Below are 10,175 nucleotides of genomic sequence, written 5' to 3' on the forward strand. Positions count from 1 at the left end.
GAATGGTAATGTGCTAAAACAATGCCAAAGAGCCGCAGTCCCTCCTGCCCACCTAAAGAATAGAAACAAGAAAGCCACACACATACACACACACACAAATGGTACAACAATTAAAGGCACAATGTTTAATCTATGGTAAACTGGACAAATTTTTTAAATGAATTAATTTTCAACAGACTTATCCAATATAAAAAAATAACAGTTGCATATTTAAAAACCATGAAGAAGGCAGGGCGCGGTGGCTCACGCCTGTAATCCCAGCACTTTGGGAGGCTGAGGTAGGCAGATCACCTAAGATCAGGAGTTCAAGACCAGCCTGGCCAACATGGTGAAACCTCATCTCTTCTAGAAATGCCAAAAAAATTAGCTGGGTGTGGTGGCATACCCTTTCATATTTCTAAAAGTAGAGGGCAAATGAATTTAGGTGAAAATAGTAGTGTCAGCTGCGTGTATATATATATATATAAAAAAATATATATATTTATTTATTATGCCATATTAGTAAACAACTAAATATACATCAGAGCAATGAGATGTGTATGTTTATATTTCAAGTGTTAAAACGGTAAAAATAAATTAACCAATGTTGCAGAGAGATAAGTAAAATTAACTTTGACAAACACTGTTAATGTGTGTAAAAACTGATAAAACATTTTAGGAAATTTAGACAAACTTCAAAGAAATTTTAAAAGTCCAATAATTTTGGATCCTATAATCCTCCTTCTGGGAATTTATTCTAAAAACATTAATAGAAAAAATAATCATAACACTATTTTTTGAAAGGGTACTCTGGGAACAACCTAAATATCCAAAATCAAGGAAATGGTTAAACACATTAATGTGTAATCATAGTGTAGACTATTATGCCTGAAATATGTGGCCCATAACTTTAATTGAAAGGTAAGTCATAAAATACTATATATGATATTTCATTTACCTTAAGATATGTCTTTCTTAGGGAAAACAAATGGAAGATAATATTTATGAATATTAATGGTGTTTCTCTTTGAGTAGTGAAACTATAATTTATGTTCTCATACATGTCAGTATTAATTTTATATTTCATGTAGTACATGGATTGCCTTTATAATTATCATAAAACTAGTTTTAGAAAATAATTTATACAAGTTAAAGGTAAATCAAAGCTAAACCAATCAAAATTGGTTTATATTTCATTTAAACCAATACCATCCATTAACCCATGATAGTATGGAAGTTCTCTATTTCTTGGACCTCAGAATACTACATTGCAATTCTAAGATATTTCCAGTTATAAAATATAAACTATGCCCTTACTATATTTTCAGATTTTAAAATGTCATTTTTGCTACAAATTGTAAATTAAATGATGAATAAATAAATACAAATGTGCCTATATGAACATGTGTTAGACTGGACCTAGCCAGGTCAAATACATTTGAAAATTAAATGTATATATTAAAATAAAGTTGTAGTGCTCAAATTTCAAAGAGATTTAATTTTAAACATAACTATATATCCACTTAAATCTTAGAATGGCAGTTAATATAGTATATTTTCACATAAATGATGATAAAACCAAAATTTAAAAACTCAATTATATAAGATGAAATATTTTTAAATGGAAATTTAATATAATTGATTACTGATGTAGTATATTTTTAATTTTTAACTTTTATAACATTTATTTGAATTGGAAAAGGAAAGTGTCAGTACCACTCTACAATGTTAAGCATATTGAAATAACAGATTAGCATAGCATAAAAATTAGGTTACTAGTGAATTCCTATATGATTTATGTATAGCTTATAAAATATTACAAGTATAAAATATTATATACATTTGTTTTAAAAATAAATTAGTGAATAATGGTTACATAAACTTTAATAGTCAAACTTTTAAATCTTAATTTGTACATAAAAATAATATTAAATATCACATCTGAGATAATTTGTAATTTGCTATCTTTAAACAGGAGAAAGAGATGAGAATTATGGAGGAAACTAAAAGTTATTAAAACTAAACATGTGTCATTCTCTGTACTAGTTACTTAGCTTTTTATAATTGCAAAGAAAATCTTTCCACTGATGGAACATTTCCCATGTGCCAGGTACTATTCTAAATCCTTTTACATGCATTGTCCCATAGATTGTTCAGAGTGATTATTTCCAACTCAGGAGCATGGAGGCTTATAAGAGGATTAAATGTTACGACATTGACCACATTACACTAAAAGTATAGCTGATCAAAGTTAGGAGGTGGGACGCTGGGAGAGTAGAGATGCTGATGGTGCAAGGGCTAATATTTCCATTTTATAAATGAGGAGTCCAAAGATAAAGCCTATGGTTAATGGAATAAAAACTAGAGTTTTCAGTATTCCACTTGAAATTAAAAAGGAGAATTATATTTAAGTGAGAATAGTTGCTGGGAAAAGAAGGGAAAGAAGATGATAAATAATCTAAATATGTATTCTATCAGAAACTAAATAATGTCTAAGAGACAAAAAAAACCCACCATATTGATAATAAGGATATAACTGTAATTGTCAAAAGATGTAAAAACAGACAAAAGTTATTGCTTCTGTGAAGTCAACATGGTAGAGAACAGAAGAGGAAGCAGATATTATTTGAATTTGGTATTAAATTTTAAGCATTAAAAATTAATAATTAATTAATTTTTTTAAAAAAGCATTTTTTAAATTAAAATTTTGCCAAGCCCACCAGCTAAATAGTGTCTCCCTGCACGCTTCTCTGTACCGTAGTACTTATCTTACAGTATTTGGCTTACATAGTTCTCCCACCATACAGGCAATCTTTGAGGGTAGGGACTATCCTACTCATTCTGAAAGTATTAGAATTTAACACAAAGAAAACAAGATATAATTTCGAAAAAAATAAGTTATTGAATTAATTACTAATTAATACAAATATAGAACCATCAGGAGTTAAACAAATGAAATAATTTTAATCTAAGAATATATCAAAATTCAATAATTTCCAAATTTCAAATCTTTTTGTTCTAATGCAGTGTCAAGAAAACCAGATCACGTTATGCTGTTCGCTATTGTCTAATTTATTACTCAGAAGAAGCTGCCAAAGTGCTTGCATATTTAAATACTTATAAAATTTTACTAACTTCTCAATCTCAGAAAACAAAACAAGAGACTAATTTAGTTGATTAGCATATAAACAACTATTACTATTTTGGCTGTTTGTTAACTATGATGATGCAGTAATACATTTCACTCCTAAATGCAGACAATATATAAAAGGGAGAAAGGACTAATGCAAGTAATTACCAAATCACGTAATTAGCTGTAGCCTAATTTTCTGCCAATAATAATTGAATAGTATGAATGCACGTGAGTAAAGCCACTCCAGGATTTATCTGAACTGAATTTATTTGTGTCTGAACCCCCAGGGAGTTAACACGTAAGTCATAAGAATAAAATCCTGAGAACTGATAAACACATAAATACCTTTTAATAGTATTTTAATAGTGAATTTTATAACTGCTTTATGAATTGAGCAATAATTTCATTTCAGCCATTTATATTGAGAGTAAAATGATGTGTGCTGTTATTGGCAAAGTGAAGAGCTGAAAAGACTTTTTATTTTTTGGCTTAAGCAACAGAAAGTTTCTCACAGATCTGAAGGCTTGAAGTTTAAGATCAGGCTGCCAGCATGGTTGGGCTCTGGTAAAGGCTCTCTTCCTAGCTTGCAAATGGCTGCCTTCTAACAGGATGGAGGAAGAGGAACCCCTCTGGCGTCTCTTCTTATATGAACACCAGTCCCGTCATGCAGACTCCACCCTCATGATCTCATCTAAATGTAATTACCACCAAAGGCCTATCTCCAAATATTAACACATTGGGTTGTAGTGCATCAACAGATGATTTGGAGGGTGATGCAATTCACTCAGTAGCAATGAGTATCTTGCATGCTTGTGACAACATAATTTAAAGCAATGATTCATACAAAAGTTGGGCAAAAGTACTTTACATAATTAATATGTTCACATGATCTAATGCCTGAAACTCATTTTAAAATTAATTATTTATCTTTTAAAATTGTCATGTAGGGCCGGGCACAGTGGCTCATGGCTGTAATCCCAGCAATTTGGGAGACCAAGGTGGGTGGATCACTTGAGGTCAGGAGTTCGAGACCAGCCTGGCCAATATGGTGAAACCCTGTCTCCACTAAAAACACAAAAATTAGCCACATATGGTGGTGGGTGCCTGTAATCCCAGCTGCTCGGGAGGCTGAGGCAGGAGAATCACTTGAGCCACGTAGGCGAAGCTGCAGTAAGCCGAGATCGCATGACTGCATTCCAGCCTCGATGACAGCCTGGACTCCGTCTCAAAGCAATAAAAATAAATAAAAAAAATAAAAAGTTGACATGTAATAATTGTACACATTTATAGGGGTATATACAGAGTGATATTTTGATACATGTATACAATGTGTAATGATCAGTTAAGGGTAATTAGCATATCCATCCCCTCAAACATTTATCATTTCTTTATGTAGGAAACATCCAAAATTAAAAAGATGTTTTGGAATAACAATACTTGTATCCCAGACAAGATCATGAAACTCTTGCTGAATCCAGACTTCAGTGGGATAAGTATTCATGGCTAAAATACACATAGTATAGATTTAGAGATTTAGAACCTGAGGTATTTTTACAAATAGTTTTCTTGACAGATAAATCTAAAAATAAATCCTGCATTCATTTAAAGTGCAAAATTTGGTAAGTTGTAACATAGAGCATCATTTTTTTTTCTAGTTTTAGGCTCCTTGGGGCAAGAGGGTATTCCTCATGTTTCTATTAGTCTATCTTGGCTGGAAGTAGAAGTTGTATGAATTTGTTTTTGCAATGACTTTCAAGAGATATTGTTTCCATTTGTTTTTCCCCTTCAATCATGATTTACAAAAGAAAATAATTGAGTATATATCTTCTCATAATAGATTGTTCTTTGGCAACTGACTTTCTACCAGTTAGTATCAGCTAAGTGTTTTCAAGCTCATAGACAAAAAATAAATACCATAGTTAAGGAAAGATAATAATTACTAAAAAATAAATGGTTGTATGTATGTTACATGACTATCAATTATTTCTTTTTATGTTAACTTCAGACTCCCTTATGTGAACTCATTCTCAGTTCTCCCAGATGATAAATAACTGAGGCAATACAGGGTTCAACATTAAGAAAAAAAAATTATAGTTCTCTTTTCCTCCTACATATTAAGAATTCAAATTGAGCATATGTAATTATTGAAATGCCCTCTCACATATATTTTCTTGACATGTTAATGAAGTCGTGCACCACCACTGAAGTCATATTAGATAGAGGGCCAAAAAATGTGTTTACCATAAACTGTCTTTTATCTAAGTATTGCATCGCAGTGAAAAATATAATAGCAGACAGTAAAAGTAGCTGAGATAGATGATATATTCTGGTTTGCTATATGTATTAAACAAAACTGTCAAATTGCCCAATAACTTATCTTATTATATTCTTTCCAATGCTATAGTCTTAATTTCCTCAAAACCTAAAAAAAAAAAAAATGATTCTTTTTGTGGAAGATATCCCTTTATTTCCAATAATACTTATAAGATATTTTACCTGCATTCTACCTCCAGAATATGTTTTCTAGTTTTGATTTTGGACTTATTGTTACGTTGGTTATGTAACATAATGAAATATATGGTATAATAAATGCCCTTGAATTTCTTTCTGATATTTTGTAGATTGTAAACAACTCTGATAAAAAGAGAAAGCATAAATAAAATATAGCTAATATGAAACCAGAAGGCAGTGGGCCAGGCAGCTAAGATGAACATGACCGTGAGCCCATCTCTCCTCTAAAAATATTGCACTTGTATATACACCAGTGTAGTTTCTTGTATACAAAATTGCATAAAATTTATAAGTATTTTGATACATTTGGTTCCCTTAAAAGGGTGTTAGAAAAAGGTACACTTAGCTGGGCGCCGTGGATCTTGCCTGTAATCCTAGCACTTTGGGAGGCTGAGGTGGGTGGATCACCTGAGGTCAGGAGTTTGAGACCAGCCTGACCAACATGGAGAAACCCATCTCTACTGAAAATACAAAATTAGCTGGCGTGGTGGTGCACACCTGTAATCCCAGCTACTTGGGAGGCGGAGGCAGGAGAATCGCTTGACTTGGGAGGCAGAGGTTGCAGTGAGTCGAGATCATGCCATTGCACTCTACCCTGGGTGATAAGAGTGAAACTCTTTCTCAAAAACAAAAACAAAAACAAAAACAAAAAAGGTATTCTTACTCTAGGGCTCTTTAGTGAACAAGTATACAGTTTTCAATCATCATAGAATCTCAGACTAACCCAACAAAACCAAAATTCTGAAGGAAATGAATATATACCGTGAAATTGTGAAGACTGATAAAAATTCATCTGTAAGAATTATGGGGCTGAATAAGTAGAAATTAGTAAACCTATAGAAGTTCATCATTTGATGCTGTGTTTGCTTCTTGGAAAAGCAAACAATTACAATGAATAATTAAAATATTTATAAATTCTCAAAAATAATTCTCACTCAATATGTTTTATTATAAATTTCTGCCAGATGCACAGTATAACTCTATCAGTAACTTTCTAGAAAATATAGATAAACCTAGAGATTTTGTTTCAATGGAATATGCAGTATAACATATTACGTGACTCAAGGCTGAACATCATCCTGTCAGAAATTATTTATTCCAAAAATAGGATTAAGGATAGAATACAGACATGAGGAGAGAAAACAGACACACACATAAACATATGTGTGTTTATGCATGTGTATACACATATAAATATATGATATATATCAAATATCAATATATAAAGCAAGAAAACTAAATTAGAGGCAGAACATGTAGAGTCTCCACTAGCTGTGCCAAAATAGTTTCAGAGGGCAACTCAATACTGGTCACCCAGCAGAGGTTTCAATGATGCCAAATCATGACTGCTTCCTCTATTTTCTAAGCATATAAATATTGTCAGTATTATCGCAACCACTTAGCACTTAATTCAGTGCTTTGTGTCAGGAACAAAAAGGTTGTATCTGGTACAATGCGACATGGTATACCCGTGGCAGGTGGGCTGCTCTTTCCCGAAGTATTCAATCAGCAAATATCAAATCCCAGAAGATTATAAGAAGCAAATAATAATAGGGGCATAATTTTTCGGCAGTTGAACAAATGAGGAGACAATTAAAATTGCAGCAGCCTTCTTTGTAGAATTTAACAAGGTAATTTTAAAATTTATGTGAAAACACAAAAAACCTAATATAGTTAGAGCAATTTTTTCAAAAAAAGAACAAAGTAGAGAAGATCTTACTATACATGATTTCAAGACATATTCTAAAAGTACAGTAATCAAGACTATGGACCTTGAGAAAAGTAACATATAGATCAATGGAACATGCCTTCTAGGCAATCCAAGAAATGTGGTATCAACTGGTTACCCATATGGAAAAATAAATGAGTGGCAACTCTTATCATACATTGCACATAAAAATATACCCAAAGTGAATCATAGACCTAAATATAAAATCAAAAGCTATAATATTCCTGGAGAAAAAAATAAGAGAAAATCTTTGCAACCTCCTGGTGATCAAGTTTTCTTACATAGGAAACAACAGCAATGAACCATAAATTTAAAAAAAATACAAATTGGACTTATTTAAAATTTAAAACATATTATTCTAAAGGTATAGTGGAGGAATGAAATGGCAAGCTATAACCTAAGAGAAAATATTCAAAACACATAAATTAGAAAAAGATATAAAGAACATTTACAACTCTCAAGGTCCCAGGATTAGTATAGTTCCCGCCACAATGGCAGCCTTTGCTATGGAACCACACGTGCCCACACTGGGATCTGAACCAGTGACAGTGAGTTCATCCATCCACATCTCCAAAGCCAGGAGATAATGTCCAGTTCTTACCTGTCTTTTTAATGATGGACTTTCCAGTGACTCTATAAGTTCAATTAATTAGTGGTCCTAGTAGGAGTAATGGAAATGAGATCACATTTACTAGCAGGTGGCTCATCACGGCCGTAGTCAGTTACACCAGCTCATAAAGATAAAAGTGGAGCTCCACCAGTTAGAAGTATATATAAAATGACATTTTTCGACCAGTGCTTGGATCAACACTTTTAGTTTCAAGAAGACAGTCAAATATTTTATTAATGTAGAGTCCTCTTGTTGGAGTTAAGACAACTACTCCTGCAACTGGGCAAAGTATGTTTAGTCTAGCACATATCAGTCAGCCATGAAAGACAGCATTAACTCCCACTCACTTGGATCCTTTTATACTCAAGAAGATCCTCTGACTTCAGAAGATCACCTCAATGACACTTGAGTGATTGTGTTTGGGTTTCCTCAAGCAACTGCTTTTTACATATTATAATTTGCATACTATGGGAATATCTTAAAATACATTATGTTTAACACACAGGAAATTGCATATTTGTTATTAATCTAAACTGTAGGCCTAGAAAGCCTTAAGCAAAGACAGGAGAATTTTTAGAGAATTCATCATGATTGGTGTACAACCATGTTTTGATGAAAGTGTTACAGAAAACAGTGACAGATGTGCTTTATCATCTCCATCTTCAGCCTTTACATCACCAATCAAAACCTTAGGTAAACCAATACAACCTGGAAATACTTCTAGAATTTCTACCCTGAGACCTCTTGCTACAGCATACAGAGCTTCTATCATTTCTAACAGAGAAACACCTAAGAACAATGAAAGTCTTGTATCCAAAGCAATATGTGTTGGCTGCTAGCATAAGAAATAAGAACTCAGTGACCAAAGAGAAGGTTTCTACACTAAAACAGAGTTAGCAGAGTACTGCTCATTTCCATCACTCAGTTATATAACCACTACTGCAGTATTGAATAACTATCGCATACTTCTTTTAGAAAGAAGGCTTTTTCTTTAAGGACGTAGCCTGTTGTCACTCACACTTTAAAGGATGCTTGGAATACATTTTAAAGAAAACTAAAAATCCCTGTAAATAGGTTTTGTGCTGTCTGTGATCATGCATGCTTATTTAAGCACAAAAAACACAGCATGATTACTATAATTAAATAATTGAATTTGTGGTAAGGCTTCGTAGTCTTCATGAGAAGGTAGGTGAATTTCATAAATTACAGCTGCTTCTACACAAAGATTATTATTAGCAATTTGAATTATGGAATTATGGTCTTTTAATTTAGATAGTATTTCACATTTTAATTATCTTTGTTTATATATGTCCTTTCATGGATTGGCATCTTGGTGTATTATAAAACCAATACATTATTTTAAAAAACCTACTACTAAAGTTTCTTGATAAAAACAAACTGTCACATTGTCAATGGTAAAATGCTTACAACTCAATAATAGACCAATAAACAATTCAGTATTTTTTTAAATGAGCAAAAGAGTTTAATAGTTATCTTGAAAGAGAAAGTACACAGATGACCTATAGAAACGGTATAAAACATCACTAGTGTTTGGGAATGCAAATTCATCACAACCCATGCAGAAGAATGGGCAAAATAACAATTAAAAAAATTAGAACGGAAGCAGAAAAGATATGGGGCAACTGGGACTCTCCTACGTAGCCAGTGGGAATGTAAAATGGTATAATCACTTTGGAAAAGAGTTGGAAAGTTTATTGTAAACTTAAATATATACTTATCAGACACTTGAGATATTCCTTTCCTAGGTATTTACCGGGGAGAAACCAAAATGCGTGACTGCACAAAGACCAGGTCACAAATATTCATAACGACTTGATTTGAAATAGACAAAAACTCTAAAAAACTCAAATGTCCAACACATGATGAGTTAACATATTGTGATATATCCATTTAATAACACACTACTTAGCATTGGAAAGAAACTATTAATTCATGCTATAACATGGTTGGATTTCAAAATCATTACGCTAAGTGGACAAAGCCAGGTCAAAAATCAAAAGCAAAAAGGGGGAAAACAAACACATCTTATAAATTCACTCATATAAGATTCTAGGGAATCAATGTCTTAGTCCATTTAGACTGCTATAACAAAATACCATAAACTAGGTGGCTTATAAACAATAGAAATTTATTTCTCACAGTTCTAGAGGCTGGATGTCCAAGATCAAGGTTCCAGCAGATTCAATGTCTGG

General features: G+C 32.5%; 1 pseudogene; it reads left to right on the top strand.

Moving 5' to 3' along the window:
• The first annotated feature begins 7,843 nt into the window (after window positions 1-7,843).
• On the top strand, window positions 7,844-8,444 carry LOC129040220 (nucleoporin NUP35-like; annotated as a pseudogene).
• The last annotated feature ends 1,731 nt before the right edge of the window (window positions 8,445-10,175 follow it).

This window comes from Pongo pygmaeus, chromosome 6, assembly GCF_028885625.2.
Source record: "Pongo pygmaeus isolate AG05252 chromosome 6, NHGRI_mPonPyg2-v2.0_pri, whole genome shotgun sequence".
Classification (NCBI taxonomy): Eukaryota; Metazoa; Chordata; class Mammalia; order Primates; family Hominidae; genus Pongo; species Pongo pygmaeus.